Raw genomic sequence first — 18,484 nt, forward strand, 5'->3', positions numbered from 1 at the left:
ATTCTGTTGGTAAGAAAAACTAATACAAGTGTGAACAGGACAACACTGGGAAGAGTTTTTCCTGAACAAATGTATTGATAATAGTCTTGATGTCTTTGTAGGAAGCTAGGCTTTTATTAGTAATGCTTTTTGGACACCCCCCTGGCTGGGGGTCTCTCACAAGGCTGTATTCAAGGTTGGCTGGAGCTGTAGTCATCTCAAGGCTTGATGAGGGAGGATTCACTTCCAAGTTCACTCACATGGCTGTTGGTAGGTTGTTGGCTAGAGACATCAGTTCTTTGCCACACAGGCCTCTCCATAGGGCAGCTCACAATATAGCGGCTGAATCCCTTCAGAGTGAGCGAGTGTGAGAGCAGAAGAGGGTGCCCAAGATGGAAGCCACAGTCTTTTTATAACCCAGTATTGGAAGTGACATCCCATCACTTCTGCCATATTCTTTTTTGTTAGAAATGAGTCAATAAATCCAGCCCACACTCAAAGAGAGTGACTTACCCAGGGGTATAACCAGGAAGTGAGGATCAGATTCGGGGCCATCTTAGAGGCTGTGTCCTCCAGCAGTGGGGAGGCTGATCCCTAAGGATCAGAGATGAGGCCACCAAGCTTTAAGACAATGGAAATCAGACTTTAGAGGCCCTATCCCAATGCAGAGGAGACTGAGATATTGGGATGGGGGGGTGGGTGTGTAGGTAGGTGGGTGGTTGTAGAACTTTCTTCCATCTATGTCAGTGGTTCTCTAACTTAGGAGGTATATTAGAATTATCTGCAAGATAAAAGGCCAAAGCCTGAGCTCCAAACCTATGGGTTCTTATTTAGTTGGATTGGGGTAGAATCCATGCAGGTGCATTTTTTTCAGAACTCTCAAAGTAATTCTGATTTGCATCAAAGTTTGAGAAATTTTGATCTAAAGAGTTTGCTGGTATATAAAAGAAGGAATTTGGAGATACCACGGAACTCTTTGAGGTCTGGGTCTTCCAAATGATGATAATGATGATGACAATAATAAGAATTATTATTTACGTGAGTACTTAATACTTGGCAGGCACTATCTCCTGGGTCTCAGTTTCCTCATCTACAAAATGAAGAGAACATCAATCCAACAGGGAGATAGTGAAGCCTAAATGATTTAAGTCTGTATGCACTTGGTAAATGCTGGATTTATACCAGCGCCTCCTGTCTTGGACATCCCTGTGCTCCTTTTTGGGAGCCGAGATACCACACCCACCCCACCATCCTAGCACGTTGGAACTGCTTGACAAGGGTGAGTGAACTCAGAGGAACCTACAAAGGACATTGTGTAGTGACCACAGGTCTGATGGGCTGCCCAATAGGCCATTATGCAGGCTTGGGCTGGGGTGAGGCTGGCTGTGCGGTATACCCAGGTCTTCCATTAAAAGGCTTGGACCAGCAGCTAATCCTAAGAGCAGTGACCAGGCTATTTTTACCTCCAGGTGACAGAGCTGGATCTACTCCTCTTCTTAGAGGAGCAGTCTATGCTGGCCATGGCTGTACCTCTGAGGCCCCAGTCCACTTCTCGTCACTGATGAGTGAACTCCATTGACAGTTATTCCCAGCCTTCCCAGACCTCTTAGGTTTCTTCGGAATTACCTGGTAGTCTGGCATGGATTAAGGGGGATGAATTCTTTGTGGGCAGGACTTTTGGCCTCCCCTGCTTAAGCCGTCACTTGGTTCAAGTACAGGTATGCCTGTACTAGTCTCTTCACATAGCCCTAAATAGGAAAGTAGAAAGGGCTGGTGACCTAAGCCAGGTTTTGTTCTTCCATTAGTAGGGAAACTGAGGCAGAGTACAGGGCCTTATCTGCTTACAGATAGTGTGAGCTTTGGCTATATTTGGAAAGTTCCAGCCTCCTGGAAGTTTCAACATATGAAGATACTCATGAACTGACTGTTCTGTGTGTTCTTTTCTGCCAGAAGCTGAGCTCCTGGGGACTGATGACAAGGATAAAAGAAGTTATGTAGTTCTAGTTTCAAAGGGTCTAAGTTCAAGACTCAAACTAGTTTTGCAATATTGAACTTAGCTTCAAAAAGAATGTCCTTTAAATGCTTGTTTTGCCACTATCTTGCTGTGTTACTTAAGGCAAGTAAGTTCACTTAACCTATTTCAGTATTGGCTTTCTTATCTGTGACATGCTTGTATCAGTCAGCATAGGCTCATGCTGCAGTAGCAAGCAACCCTCAAACCTCAGTTGCTGAATACAGCAAAGATTTATTTCTTACTCACTTTTTGTGTCCATCTTGGGTCTACTGAGGGCTCTGCTACATGTTGTCTTTATTTTAGGACAGAGATGGGCAAAAATAGTTACCATCAGAAACATTGCTGATTTCTGTGGTAGTGGGACAGGGAGACTGGGCGCAAATGATGGTACTTCCAGCTGGAAGTAACACACATTATTCTGCTCATTTTTCATTAGTCAGAGCAAGTCACATAGTCATCTCTAATTCCAAAGGTGAAGGGAAGAGCAATCTTACCATATGCCCAGAAAGGGGGAGATCTGGAAAGGTTTGGTGAACAGTACTACTGGCTGTCACAATGAGTATCGTTATGTCAACTTTCCCTCCAGGTTATTAAAGCATTAAAGGAGATAATAATAATAGAGGGAAAATCACTTGCAAATAGTAGACACAAGTAAGATGTTGTTCAAGTAGCGTTTGGTGTCAGCTGTTGTGTGACAAACACTATATGCTAGACATTTTGTAACAGCAGCAACCCCCAGATGGAACTCTGGAAGGCAGTGGCTCCCCTGGCTTTGCTCCCTCTTGGCACTGGAGTCCTGACTGTAATCGTCAGGCAAGGCGCACTAGCCCAGGTATGTGTGTGGAATGAGAGCTCTTCTTCAACTGGAGACTTCTGGATGTCGTCCAAAGTATTTCCTGGGAAGGGCTCACTCTTGTGACAGCTGACCAGTGATCTCCACAAGCAGAGACAATGTGGGCTGTCCTGATGTTGACCTCTGCGTCCTCTTCACTAAGGAGCAGGTCAGGTCTCTTAGCTCAGTGGATTTGAGACTGGTCGTGGTCTGGTGTGGATTTTGGTCCAAGTGCCCCTCTGTATTCTGGGGTCCACTCTGTGCTGAGATGCCTGCTTCTTGCTTTGAGGCCCTTGGAGTGGGAAGTCTTTGGTAATCTAGGGAGATCCTGAGATATTGCAGTGTCCTGTCCCCATCAGTGGCTTTTCTGGCTGGAAGAAAAAGCCCGTTGAGATCAGCAGTGTTGTGTTGGCAGCTGCACTCCATGCTGTCTGACCATTGGAATTTTAGATGTTAAGCAACGCCCTTTTTTTTTTGATGGGAAGAGTCTTTACTTGAAATTTAAACTAAAAAGAGATCCCTATGTCCTTAACATTTTGTGTGGGCCAATAGATACACCCCTGGCAACAGTAGCTCAGAACTTAGTCACGCCTGTGCTCAATATACACTTGCAAATGCATTCTCTTGTCAGAATTCCACAGGATTATTCTACTAAGAATTTTATTAGTAGTAATAAATTATTAATTTATTAGCAATAAATACTACTAATATTATTCTACTAATAGTCCTGTGAAATAGCTAACATTCTTATCCCCAATTTACAGATGAGGAGACTGAGGCTCATGTACCTTATCTGTCTTGTCCAAGGTCCCACAGGTAGCAAGTGGCCTGCATTTAAAGACAGGTCCTCAGACTCCAAACCCATTGTCCATTTCACTCTACAGCTCTCCTTCATAGTGCTGTTTGCCTTTTTTTTTTTGGATGATAGAAGATCCTGACTAACCATCAAAGTTTTAGAGCTAAAGGGGATTTTAGAGGTGATCTAGCCCAACACCCTTGTTTTACGGAGGAAGCTCCAGGCTCACAGATGGTTGCCTGATGGCTCACATTGAGCTGTGTCTCACTCCTTTGCTTTTTCTACTGTATCCTAACCATGATGATAGTTTTTTTTTTTTTTTTTTTTTTTGCTTTATTTCTATCCATTCCCTGTCCCCCTTCTACAGCATCTCATCCTCATTTTGTAACATCACCTTCTAGAAGCCTCCCCTGATCATCCTTCTTCCCCCAGGTTAGGTTTGGTGCCTACTCAATGCAATGTAATAGTCCCTATAGCCTTCCAGATTATAGGATATACCCACTGAGTTGTAATCATCAGTTTACTGATGGATAACAATGGACCTCCCCCTCCACCCATCACCCTGGGGACAGAAATTATGTTTGTTTTGCTTGCCACTCCATACTTGGGGCTGGCACTCAATTGGTGCTCAGAAAATGTTCATAGATGGAAGGAAAGAAGAAAAGGAAGGAAGGAAGGGAGCGAGGACAGCTGACCAGGTGTGACTTTCAGTGTGGGCCCTCTCTTGCAGGGTTGGGGGGTGCCTCCTGAGGGGCTCTTCCTGTTGGGGTCTCCCAAGGGTCAGGGAGCAGGAAAGCCTCTCTGCTGCCTTTGTGGGGCCTGCCCCCTACCTCTGAGTTGTTCTTATTCTTACCAGCAGCCCTTGGAAAGGGAACTGAGCTGAGCAGGGGAGAGATCAAGAGAGATTGAGGGGGAGAGAGTAGAGGAGGGTGTGCTCCTCCAAGACAGGAGAAGAGCACTTAAAAAATGTCACTTAGAATCCCTGAAAGAATAAGCTGTAAAAACAACCACACACTCTCTGCTGGGTGACGCAAGTCAAAGAGAAATGCGATGCAATTAGTCACTGGTTCTGAGTAGGAGGCGGGGAGGGGGCAGGGAGGCAGAATTGGAGAATGGTGAAGGGCTGGGGGGCGGTGGCAGCCTCCCTCACAAACTTTGCATCATCTGCTCAGAGACAGCCTCCGTAGCCCTGGGGAGATGTTATTTCTTTTCTTTCAGCCCTCTGTGCTGGCCAGAGCCCCTCCTCGCCTTCTCCTCTTTCTCTCCCAAGAGGTGGCATCTTCCCCCTTGGCCAACACAGTCTCAGGTCTAGAACTGGGGAGCCCACAGTTTCTTGAGGGAAGGAGGAGGCTGGGAGACCAGAGTTCATGGGATTGTAAAGAGGGGAAACCTTTGACCTTGGGCCCACCCTGTGGACCTCAGCTCCCCACTTTCCTGCCCAGAGTGAAATGTTTTTCCTGTTCAGGACTTCAAAAGGGGTAATTTGTTCACCCTATTACGTACCAAACAGTTATTAAGCAGTCACTATGTGCCAGACCCTGCGCTCATGGAGCTCACAGTTTAAGTCGAAGAGATGGACAAGGCATTAGGCAAATAGGATGCTGAGTGACGGGAAATATGCTGGTGGTTTCCCATTTTATCCATCCATGAAGTAGCCTAGCTGCTGCACATGGGTCTGAAGGAAGGATCCAAAAGATACTTTCTCACAAGGCCCTCCTTGTTTTCCTGGGTAAGGTAGCAGTCAATGATGATTAGAAGTTCTGGGTATTACACGAACCTCACACTGCATGGACTTTTGGGTTCCCGGGCAAGAGAGGTAGATTCAGGAAAGACGTGTCCTAAGGGTACTTTTAGGGGCTGGGGTCATCCTATCTTTTAACCACTGTTATTCATAGCAGCATCAGCACCCCCTGGGAACTTATTAGAAATGAAAATCCATGGGCCCCACCCAAACTTGATGAATCACACTCTCAGGGAGTGGGGGCCAGAAATCTATGTTTTAATAAGAATCCAGGTGATTTCATTGTGCATGGAAATTTGAGATGCACTGTCTAAAGGACTAGCTGAAATTGACTCAAATCCCCCACTCCTCTGTCTTTGGGAAGGTGAGGCCAATGTAGCTCCCTCTCTTGGTTTTTGTAAATTTCAAAAGCTTTCCTAGTCAACAATGGCTCTGATTTCAGGGGCAGGGGTGGGGGAGGGGGAAGGGCTGGGGAGGTTGATAATTCTTGTTATGTATTTAGTGCCATGGACCTTTATCTTCACCTGGGTTACAGCTCTGATAAGGGACACAAGATTTTCTTCTTTTTTTTTTATAAATAAATTTATTTATTTTATTTATTTATTTTTGGCTGCATTGGGTCTTCATTGCTGTGCGCAGGCTTTCTCTAGTTGTGGCGAGCAGGAGCTACCCTTCATTGCGGTGCACGTGCTTCTCATTATGGTCGCTTCTCTTGTTGCAGAGCATGGGCTCTAGTCACGTGGGCTTCAGTAGTTGTGGCACGCAGGCTCAGTAGTTGTGGCTTGTGGGCTCTAGAGCTCAGGCTCAGTGGCTGTGGCGCATGGGCTTAGTTGCTCTGTGGCATGTGGGATCTTCCCAGACCAGGGCACGAACGTGTGTCCCCTGCATTGGCAGGCGTATTCTTAATCACTGCACCACCAGGGAAGTCCCAAAAGCTTTTCCTGATCCGCCTTTTTGCACCTTCACACCTCCCAAATACAGTTCACATGAGGTAGTTGTGCATAGTAGATTTTGCCTTGTGATTTGAAGGCACACTGTGGAAAGGAACATCCCAGCACTGCAGCCAGATAATTTAAAGTCGAATATTTCCCTTCCCTGTCCCTCAAATATATATATTTTTCCTGGCCGTGCTGCACAGCCTGCGGGATATTATTTCCCTGACAAGGGATTGAATCCACGCTCCTGCAGTGGAAATGCGGCGGAGTCTTAACCACTGAAGGGAAGTCCTCCCTCAGCCATTTCTTACAACGTAAGCCCCCAGTGATGTTCCTAGGCCTTCTCTCTCCTCCGTCCTTTTTCTCTTCTCTACATCTAAGTTTCTATGCATTTAACTTGCCAAAGAGCTTAACTTTCTCCTTGTTTCCTTCCAATCCAGTTCTCCAGGATCCCACCTTGCACCACCTAAGAAACTCTGATGATATTTTCACAAACAAAGATAGTTCCTTCCCTAGGAGGTTCTCTGGTGCCATCTGGTAAAATAGTAATTTTCTTTATCCCCCTACATTAGCAATCAAACTTCTTATTTAATCCTAAGGGTGCTCCCACAACCATGGCCTTGGTAACTTCCTATTCCTTTAGGCTGAAGGGTTGTGGTCTGCCCTTTCCACATGAGCATTCTCTCAACCTGGGGTGCTGTCCCTTCATATTACTGACTTGGTTCTGAAGTGGATGCTTCACCCATTAAACAAATTTCTTAACAGTCTTTCCTTCCCTAGCTTGTCCTCTTTTGTTGTTGTTTTTCTCCCAAAGACCTTTGTTCATTCAGCAAACTCTTCTTAAAATTCTTCTCAATCCCTCAATCCTTAAATGCTGCCTCCTTCCCCTACCAGCTCTGACCATTCCCTTCTTTCTGGAAGGAAGAATGTCTCTGACCCCAGCCAGGCCATGAGCACTGCCTCAGTGGTGACTTCTTATGCCCCTCAAACTTGTACCCATTTTACCTCTTCCAAATTATTGATTCAGGGGCTTCCCTGGTGGTGCAGTGGTTGAGAGTCCACCTGCCGATGCAGGGGACACGGGTTCGTGCCCTGGTCCAGGAAGATCCCACATGCCGCAGAGCGGCTGGGCCCGTGAGCCATGGCTGCTGAGCCTGCGCGTCTGGAGCCTGTGCTCCTCAACGGGAGAGGCCACAACAGTGAGAGGCCCGCGTACCGCAAAAAAAACCCAAAAAAACAAAAACAAACTATTGATTCAGTTGATTCAGCTGATGTTATTTAAGCTTTCAGGTTAATAAATGAAGGTAAACCATGTCACAGCCTCATACCCACTCCAGAATAATCATTAATTAGAAAGGAGGACAGGTACTTCACCAGAAAGGAGACTCTACCTTCCATGAATATGTAGAAGCTCATTAAACTTCTGTGCACAGATGGGTGTCAAAGACTTTTTCCATCCTCACCTTCTTGACCTGTCCATCATCTGCAAGACTGTCAACCTCACTCTGTCCTTTCATTCTCTCTTCAAGCTGGTCCTGATGTTGGGTCCTTCCGAGGGTCTTCTCCTTCTATTTTGAGCATCCCTTTGAGTGTTCTTGTCTTGTAAGATGGGCACCTCTACTCCTCGCCCAACTTCTCTTGCCAGGAGTAAGACCAAATATTGGGAATCAGCTAAGCATAATGAGGAACGTGGAGGGCTGAGCCCTGGCCACACTGGAAATCATCTGGGAAAAAAAAACACTGGGGTGTTTCCCAGGACAGGTCCTTTGGGGCACATCAACGAGTAGACAGAGATGAGACTGGGTTTTTCTGCATGAACAAGCAAGGCTCCTCCCTATGACCTACCTCTTCTTGGTCTGGAGACGCCACATCCTTGAAGTGAAATCAACAATCCTTTCCTTAGATCACATCCTTTCCTGATGTGAAGACCAAGAGAGACTGATCATTTGTAATCACCTCTTTCCAGTTGATAACAGACATTGGAACCTTAACCTGGAGGATCTGAAGATCCATGATGAAGAGGAAGAGCATTTCCCTGGGAAACATCTGCCAAGTAAGTCTTTCCTCCAGGGTAGTTGTCAATGAAAAGCCTCCTTATCACTCACCCAGGCACAAAGCCCAGCAGACTGGGCAGGGGTACCAACTGGGAAAGCCAAAGTCATCCAGTCTCCTCCTCACATTTGTAGTGATTGCACATCTAGCCACTGTGGGAGTATTTTTCTCTGTCCCTTGTGCCTCTGCTGCCCCTACCCTCTCATCCATGGGGCTGAACGCTGGGGTAGATTTTCTATCAGTGCAGGGGCACAGATCCTTCTTTTCTTGGAAGGCCTTAAGGAGATGATTATGAGAATGGAGAGAGGGAAGCCAGAAACTCACAGATGTAATGGAACCAGATCTCACTGTCCAGAGATCATTATGCTAGTAGCAGCAGCTGAGATGCTTTCCCTCTGGGATGGAATCTTGGGCTAACATGAATCTAGATAAAAGAATAAGTCAGGCTCTGCTCCATGACCTCTGGGACACATGATCCAAGACTTAGAACTGAGGTGTGGAGGCCAAGAATGGAAAAAAGGGAGCAGACTTTTTCTCTACATTATAGGAAAGCTTAGATTGTAGGGAACCCAAGGACTGGAATGGGGTTGCATCTCTCTCTGTGGTCCCAGAACTCTTGTGGTGCCCAGAACTTAGCAGACCATTTAGTAAATGTTGAATGGATAAAAGAAGTGGCTTGGCTTCAGAGGAGTGTCAGGGAGGAGCTGATGTAGGCAACTACAGCTCAGTCGTCAGGGGCTTCCATTCTTCCTATGTTCCAGCTGTGAGGCCTGATTGAGTCCCGTCACCTCCTAGAGTCCCCAGCTTCCACATCAGCAAAATGGTAAGTGTTATTGACTTCATGGGCTTGCTCTGAAGGTTCAGTGAGATGGCAAGTGTGCAATGGGGGGAGCACATCAAAACCACCCCCATCAAAGAGCAGCATGACAGAGTAAAAAAAGCCCTGGATTTGGAACAGTCTGTACATCCAAATTCCAATTTTTCACTGCCCTTCCAAGCTATGTGATCTTAGGCAAGTTGTTTTATATCTCTGAGCCTCGGTTTTCTCATCTGATAAGAGTATCCATTTGTATTTGTTTTCTATTGCTGCTGCAACAAATCATCACAATCTTAGCGGCTTAAAACAACAGAAATTTATTATCTTACATTTTTGGAGGTCAGAAGGCCAAAATGGGTCTCAACTAGGTTAAAATCCAAGTGTTAGCAGGGTTGGGTTCCTTTCTGGAGGTTCTATGGGAGAATCTGCTTCCCTGCCTTTTCCTTACCCCCATTCTGTACCTTGTGGCCCCTTCCATCCTCAAAGTCAGCACCAGCTGGTTGAGTCTTTCTCACATGGCATCTCTCTGACACCCACTCTTCTTCCTCCAGAATAATTTCCCTATTTTAAGTTCAACTGATTGGTAACCTTAATTCAATCTGCAACCTGAATTCCCCCTTGCATGTAGCATAACATATTCAGAGGTTCTGGGGATCAGGATGGAAACATCTTTAGGGTCCATTATTCCACCTGCCACACCTCAGAGTGTTCTTATGAAGATTAAACAAGACAATACATGTAACCTAGGCCTGTGATGACTTGTGATAATAGTTTAGCAAATTGTGGCAGCTATCACCATCATCATCACCACCATCACCATCATCATCACCATCACCACCACCACCATCATCATCATCACCCCCCCACCATCATCATCATTATCATCACCATCATCATCACCACCATTACCATCATCATCACCACCATACTATCATCATCACCACCACCACCATCACCATCACCACAACTACCACCACCATCATAATCATCACCACCACCACCACCATCATCCTCACCATCATCATTATTCTACAGTCATCTTAGTCCTCATTCCCTCCTTTGCTCTGCAGAAGGAAAGCTTGCCCCTCTGTGAGGACCACCAGGTGTGCTGGGGCAGACGAAGGCTCACAGAGCTCCCTGCATGTCTCGCCCTTGACTTCCTGGCTCACCAAGCCTCCAGCCCCAGCTCTCCCTCTTCCACAGGAGCTGCCCTGATCCTTGGGCCCTCACACAGGGGCCCAGGGACAGCTTCTGCTTCTAGACACCACATCCTGAACGAGGGGGAGACCAGCTTTGTCTGTCCCCCCAGCCCCACCGAACTCTGTCTGCAGTCCTGGTTGGAGAAACGCTCCTGGACACACAGAGCAGTTGTGAGAACACATTTCTCTGGAAGTTCACAGCTCCCCTGGGCTCTTCCTGAGCACGAGGGGCTGCACACAAAACCCCAATGCCAGTTAAAGATGAGTTAACAAAACGGCCTCTTATGTAATCTGCCTGATAATAATGGAACATGATATTCATTCGGGGAGGGGAGAGGATGCCCCTTACTTTCCTCCAGCTGTGGGGAGGAACTCTGTGGACTCCAGGATACTGGTAGAGTGAGGTGAAAGAACTTTGTTGAGAGAGCATGATTTGTGTCCTCCAGCGTTTGTGGGTATAGGGGTTGGGTCTGACTCTTGCGAAAAGCATCTAAAGGCTGGAACTGGCTGGAAATGCCTGTCCTGTCAGAACACAGAGAAAGAGTGAGGTGGGAGGGGCTTGCCCTTTCCAATTCCAGTGAACTTTTTCTGAGTCTTATGAGGGTGATGGGATAGAAGCCATTTGGAAAGGGCTCCATGCAAGATGACTCCCCCAACAAAAAGAGGTTGTGTGGTTGTGCCCCTGGATGTGGGCTCTAGAAGGAGTGGCGAGGCAGTCACCAGAGAGCCCCTTCCCTTGCCCTTCCCACGCCGAGAGAGAGGCTCCCAAAGGGGGAGGGTGGGGCCCTCAAAACCCCTACAGACTCCTACAGCTCCACAGCAAAAACCCAGATAACCCGATTGAAAAACGGGCAGAGCACTTGAAGAGACATTTCTCCAGAGAGGACATACAAATGGCCAACAGATATATGAAAAGATGCTTAACATTACTAATTATGCAACTCAAAATTACAGTGAATTATTACCTCATACCAGTTAAGATGGCTATTATCAGAAAACAAAAAATAACAAGTGTTGGCCAGGATGTGGAGAAATGGAACTCTCATACGTTGTTGATGGAGTGTAATATGGTGCAGCTGCTATGAAAAACAGTATGAAAGTCCCTCAGAAAATAAAAAATAGAATTACCATCTGATCCAGCAATTCCACTTTAGGGTGTACAACCAAAAGAATTGAAATCAAGGTCTCAAAGAGATTATCTGCATTCCCATGTTCATTCCAACATTATTCACAATAGCCAAGATGTGAAAACAACCTAAATGTCAATTGATGGATGAATGGATAAAGAAAACGTGGTATATACATGTAATAGAATATTATTCAGCCTTAGAAAATCCTACCATTTGCAGCAACATGGATGAACCTGGAGGACATTATGCTAAGTGAAGTAAGCCAGGAATCTATAATAGTTAAACTTACAGAAACAGAGAGTAGAACGGTGGTTGCCGGGGGTTGGGGGGAGAGGAAGATGGGGGTTTCTGTTCAGTGGGTATAAAAGTTTTAGTTATATAAGCTGAATAAGTTCTAGAGACCTGTTGTATGCAACATCATGCCTATGGTTAACAATACTTAACGTGCATTTAAAAATGTGTTAAGTATAGGTCTCATGCTAAGTGTTCTTACCGATAATAATTTTTTAAAAAAGCCATCAGTGGCAGACCACAACAGAACCAATCCAATGAGAACTTCTCTGACCCTTATTTCCCCTCCCTCCCTAGCCCTCTATCCTGTTCTTAGAGGCACTAGAAGCAGCTGTGTGAAGGGGGCGGAGAAGGAGACAAGAAGAATGGAGGAACTCACTATGTCTTTGGGCTCCAGGCAGGGGGAATGGAGCCATTTAGATCAGATGAGACCAAAGATTTTCTATTAGACTCTTCCAGCCTTTCACTACATGTAAAAACTGTTAATACCTGAAAATAACCGGAAAACACAGGTGATCTGCTCAATGTACCACGGGCTGAGAAAGGAGGTCAGGCAGTGTCGAGAATAAAACAAAAAGCAAAGGTGTTTGTGTTTGTAAGCCAGCAAGTGCAGCTTGTCTAGGTTGCTGGTTACAGTAATAATTGTTCACTTCATGGTCCTACTCAGGGGTACCTCTTTCTCTCATTTAATGCCTCCCACAGCACCATGAGATGGATCATTGTTTTACTGTTCCACGTTGGATGCAAAAGGCTGGGGCTAACGTGACACATCAAGGCCACTCAGCTGGTGAGGAGCTGAAATTTGCTCTCTGGGTCTGGCATCAAATTGCAGCATGAGCCACGGACACATATCAGTGGGGTGAGCCCACAAAGTCACGTGGCAGGAGACTTCCCTTTTCTGACCTCAGTGGTCTCCTTTCTTTGTCTGCCATTTCCCAGCATTTAGGGGGATGAAGAAGAGGGTCTCCGGGAAGTGTGCTGAGCTTGTCAGAAGAAAGAGACAGAGGACTCAGAAGGTCTTTTCCGACCCCTGCTGTGTTCAGGTTTGCCTGTCTGCCCAGTGACGGTGAGACAGGTTTCCTTGGAGGTGCCCTGCAGTGGCATCAGGGAGTTCTGGAGGAAGCTGGGCTCCAGGTGAGCATGTCAGCTGCCATAATAGGAAAAGCATTGTGCAAACAGAGGCAAGGCCCTGGGTCCTCATCCCTGGCCCACACCACCTCTTGGCCAGGTGACACATCATCTCCCTGAACCTCAGTTTCCCATCCAGAGCCAGAATCCTAGTATCTGCTCTGTCCACCTTCCAGAAGTGTCCGAGAAAGCCCTTTGTGAGCTCTGTGGCTGTCATAAACCTGGGACAAACAATGGCTCGGCATCTCAGGTGGACATTGTCTTTGTTTGGCTAGCCAGCATGCAGGCACACTTTTTATTTGGGAGAATCCATGCTTTGAGAAAATCTTGGTGGGAGGCAGGAACCCACCTTCTACCATGGGAGGCAAAAGATGCCAACCACTTCTTCTCCTGGAATCCACCCCCTTGTCTCTCTCTCTCTCTCTCTCTCACACATGCGCACACATACACACACACACACACACACACACACACACAGCCCTCCTAGTCTGGGCTCCTTGGAGGCCGCTACCTGGACCTGTGAATGTGGAGGGAGTGGTGCAGAGACATAGGAGCAGCAGAGATGAATCACTGGGACAGGATGGCTGAGGAGAGTCAGTAGCCTCACCAGTGGGGTGTTGGTGCCAGGGTGAACTTGGGGAGCTCGTGGCTGCCAGGTCTCTACTGATTTCTGCCAAGTTCTCTAGGGCTGCCATTAGTTCTTCTGATCTCTTTCCAATATACTCCTTTCCTGTATCAGATATACTAACCAGAGTTGGCTTTTATTGTCTGCATTAAAGGACCTGTTGGGTACGGCTTCCATCCGCAGAATTTCAGGGACATTTACACAGACCATTGCCAGCCCTGAATTCCTCCCAAGGAGTTCCCAGAGTCCTTCGGGGCTGTGGTCCAGGACACAGCTTGCCCTCCTGCTTCTCCTTCCTGCATCCCTGATGGCTCCACTGGAAATGTTTGGTGTCTGTCCCTGCACAGGACGTACACACTTTACCTGTCCTCTTTGAAACCTTCTCTTTGCGTTGTGCGGTGGCAGAGACCTCCAGCTTGCAAGCTCTGTGGACAAGCTTTGGTTTCAGTAGGCTCGGTCTGGAATCACAGCTCTGCCACCTACTAACCCATCATGGATGAACTTGTTAACCTCCCCGGCCTTAGCTTCCTCATCTGCACAGTGAGGATAATGATAGCACCTTCTCATAGAGCCGTGGAGGGAATGAAATGAGAGCTCCCACCCGCACCCGATGCTCTCAACCAATGACTAGAGGCTGTTATTATTACTGACTTTAATGTTCTGCTCATACTAGAATGCTGGCTTCCTTTTCCTGCTCTGCTGTGAGTCTAATTTAGGGTCCTCCATAAACCCAGCTTTTTTATCTCGGAGGCATGGGAGGAGAGGTCTGAGGTTGAGTTCCTTGAGCACTTGGGCTTTGCAGTAAGAAAAGGGCCCTGGAAGAAGGAAGCAAGGGGTTCAGGGATTGAGCCAAAGTTTTTGAGTTCCCAAGAGCCTCAGATCTGCTGCCATTAGCAGTGGGTTAGTCATGCCTATGGCTAAGAGATGCCTTGTGTAATGGGCACCGCTGGCCTCCTCACCCTATCAGCTTCCCTATGCCCTCCCAGGACACTGCTGAGGCCCCTGTGGCATTGTGGTCTGGGGCCTGGGCAGGAGAAGTCTCTGTGCGCCAGACTTTCAGGGCACAAGGGGCCACCTTTAGGGCCACCTTTTTTGACTTTCTTGCTTTATGGATAAGAAGACCTAGACGCAGAGAAGGAAAGAGCCTTATGGAGCCCAGTCTCCTGACTGGAGAGAGGACCTTCTCTGCTCCCCATACTGCTTCCCAGAGCATCCTTGAGGCCTGAGCTTACGTGTGTGTGTGTGTGTGTGTGTGTCTGTGTGTGTGTGTGTGTGTGTGTGATCCTCCTTCCTCTTCCTCCTCCCTGTCCCCACCTGTGTGACCTCCCACTCCCCGTGCAGCCCCCTGGTTTGTCTCACCACAAGACTCTCAGGTGAGCTGCAGCATCGAAGGTGGATATGTTCCTGGAACAGCTTCAGCTGACTGCTAGCTTGGGGTGTAGTAACATTTATCACAGGTCTCCTTCGTAAATAGATCTCTTTCCTGAGCTTGCAATCCTAGTTCAGATGCTTTTCAGGGGCTGTGGAACAGACAAATCCGCAACCTAAAAATAAAACCCAGTCCAAAGCAGGTCTTCACATAGTGGGAGAACAAGGGGAGGGAAAAAATGAACATCTTTTTGAGTGGCTACAAGGTGCACAAGACAAGCTCTCACTGAATTTTCACAGCTTCCTACAAGCTATTTCCCCACTTTACAAGGAGGAAACAGGTCCAGAGAGGCCACAGAAGCCACAGAGCAGGCAGAAGCCAGAGCCAGGAATCAAAACCAGGTCTGTCTGCCTCCAGGGTTCATGAGGACCTTTGATTACAGCTTATTCAAGTTTCTGGAGAAGAATTTGACATGTTTGGGAAAAATTCATCATAAGAAGAAAGAGTTTCTCACTTTGTCCTTTTCTCTCCTCCCACAGAAATCCATTCCTTTTGAAACTAATGTCCATTTGTCATTTCTTCTTTTTCCGTCTCTCCTTCACACCCCCTTGCTTTCTTTTTTCACTCTTATGGCTGTCTACGGTCATCAAATATCCTGAGCTGAGTCCCCTGTTGAATCCAAAGCCCAGATGGGCATTTCTCTGGGTGGAAGGCTGGTGACAGCTCTGGGCGGGGAGCCGAGGCTGGCTGGTTGGTGTGGTCAGGCTGGGGACAGGCTGGGGATACAGCCGAGGATGTGTCCTAGCTGTTCCTAACTGCAGGACTGGCATCCTGGAGAGACACAGTGGGTACCTCTCACTGGTTGCCTGGTGCATCTGACACTTTCTTGGCCTAGGGACTGCTGGCCACATGGAGGCACCGACAGGCTCATGGATGGAGGGATGCCCGCCAGGCAGAGTGCCAGACATCAGGAAGCCCTGTGCTGTTCTCGGGAGGAAGTTACCCTGGTCCAGGTGGTGGGCAGTTGGGATGGGAAGTCTGCAATTGATTTGGCTCCCTGAGACTTCACCAATGAAAGAAAGATGCCATTCTATAGTGTAGGAGTAAAGAATATGAACTAGGTTATTGATTCATTTACTCAACAAGTAATTATTGAGGATGTACTCCATACTAGATCCTTTTTTAGGTGCTAGAGACTGAATGAACATGGCAGATAGTCCAAGTCCAAGGTCTCAAGAAATTTCACTCCCAGTGGCAGAGAGAGACAACAAACAAGCCCCATCTTCTGAGTGGCAAGCAGATGGAGAAAAAGTGTATGGCTGTTCAGATCTCAGACTTTAATTTCTCTTCTCACTGCCTCTTTAACCTGTTTCCTACCTGAGTGTTAATTTTCAACAGTTGTAGATTGCTGCCACCATCAAAGACGCTGGATGTGGATGATCAAAGATTCGAGATTTAAGCAAAACAGACAGTTTTTGGGCTTCCCTGGTGGCACAGTGGTTGAGAGTCCGCCTGCCGATGCAGGTGACACGGGTTCGTGCCCTGGTCCGGGAAGATCCCACATGCCGCGGAGCGGCTGGGCCCATGAGCCATGGCCGCTGAGCCTGCGTGTCCGGAGCCTGTGCTCCGCAGCGGGAGAGGCCACGGCAGTGAGAAGCCTGCATACTGAAAAAACAAAAAACAAACAAACAAAAAAACAGACAGTTTCTCTCTTGTATTTCAAAATTTGATGATACCACTGTTCCCTTTGGGCAAACACCCATGCAGCCCTGTGTCTTCAAGGAACATCCATAATACCATGTCCTGGGTGGATAGAATGATCTGTGGACAATTTTTAAGGAGTAACTTTTAGGTCAAGGCATTTAATAGCAGGTCTTTTTTCCTTTTCATTTTTCTTTCTTTTTTTTTTTTTAAATCGAGAATCATCTGCCATTCACAGGGCACTGCAATGTGCATGAGACCATCCAGGGGTCATTGGGGGCCATGAGGAACCTTGGCGCTCTTACTCAAGAGTGTTTGTATTCTTCCTACTGATACACCTGCTCTGTTGCCTTCAATCACCACCTGTATGGCTAAGAGGAGATTAGGGCCAGCACTTATTTTAAACTCTGGTTCTGTCATTTCCTAGCTTTGTGATCTTGGGTAAATTACTTAATCTTTCTGAGCTTCAGTGACCCCTTGGGAAAGAGTGTAATTGAATGGAAAGAACAGAGTCTTTGAAGTTTGATTCCTGGCTCTGCCACTTACTTGCTGTGTAACCTTATGCACGTAACTTACCTGTGGGAACTTGGTTTCTTCATCCAAAAAATGGAAATGAAAATACCTACTTCACAGGGCTATTTTAAAGATTAGATGAAAAAACGCATTTCAAGCACAAAGTCTGTATATTTGTTACTCAAAAAATGTAATTTTCTTTTAACTTTTCCTTTTCTGTGAAATAAAACCTTCTGGGATAACTTCACCCCATCTCATAAATGGCACTATCATCTACCCAAATGCTCAGACCAAAAACCTAGAAGTCATCTCTGATTCATTTTTTATATCACCCGCTCCCCCGCTCTTTCTTGAGCACAAAATTCAATAGAAAGGTCCTTGGCTTGACTTCCGAATGTGTCTTGACTCTGTCTTCTCCCACTATCTCTACTTCTACGGCATTAGTCATAGCCACAATCATCTCTCCTTTAGCAGTTTTAAAACATGGTCCTCAAATTCTTTGACACTCCTCTCATTGAGAGGTGAAGGGTGGTGTTCCCTCCCCTTGAATCTGCAAGGACCTGAGACTACTTTGACCAGTAAAGTATGGCAGAAGTGATACTATGTGACTTCTCAAGATAGGTCATACAAGACTTCTGACTGATTCTCTTAAAACACTCCCTTTGGTACCTGAGCGGTCATGCTGTGAATAAGCCCAAGAGAGGCACAAGTAGGGGTTCCAGCTGACAGTTCCAACTAAGCCAAGCTTTTGCAGTTTTCAGACGTTTAAATCATCCCCAGCCATTTGAAGCCTCCCAGCTGAGGATCCAGACATCACGGAGCAGGGGGAAGCCATTGTCCCTGTGCCCTTTCTGAATTCTTGATTCACAGAATCCATGAGCATAATAAAATGGTTATTGTTTTAGTGCTACTAAATTTGGTTTGTTGTGCAGTGATAGATAATCAGAACACTCCCCTTGTCTACTGCAGTGCCCTCCCGACTTCTTCCCCTGCTTCCACTAACATCTATTTCTCCACAAAGTAACCACAGGAATCTTTTGGGAATATAAATCAGATAACGTCACTCTGCCATATAAAACCTTTCCAAACTTCCTATCTTGGCCTACTGGGCCCCACATGACCTAGCCTCTGCTCTTAGGTGCTTGCTGGAGGTGGGACACTGCCACCTTCTGCATGGAAATCAGAGGCTGGCCAAAGCCGTATGACATGCGGCACAAAAAGCACGTCTTGCAGCTCAGTCCCAGCTTCCTCACTTCAAGAGCCAAAGCAGGATTTCCTGTACCTATGTGGGTGTTGGAACCCTGGTCCATGACGCCAAACACTCTGTGGGTGATCATGACCTTGCCTATACCTTTTTAGCTC

General features: G+C 46.8%; 1 long non-coding RNA gene across 1 annotated transcript in view; it reads left to right on the forward strand.

Moving 5' to 3' along the window:
* LOC113607615 (uncharacterized) overlaps positions 1–18,484 on the forward strand; it is a 60,873-nt gene that overhangs the window by 37,907 nt on the left and 4,482 nt on the right. The window contains exons 2-3 of the long non-coding RNA XR_003428005.1: positions 8,264–8,350; positions 9,111–9,172. This is a non-coding gene — a long non-coding RNA (uncharacterized LOC113607615). The remainder of the gene's footprint in view (positions 1–8,263; positions 8,351–9,110; positions 9,173–18,484) is intronic.

Source organism: Aethalodelphis obliquidens, unplaced genomic scaffold, assembly GCF_003676395.1.
Source record: "Aethalodelphis obliquidens isolate GAN/ISIS:26980383/991018 unplaced genomic scaffold, ASM367639v1 scaffold49, whole genome shotgun sequence".
Classification (NCBI taxonomy): Eukaryota; Metazoa; Chordata; class Mammalia; order Artiodactyla; family Delphinidae; genus Aethalodelphis; species Aethalodelphis obliquidens.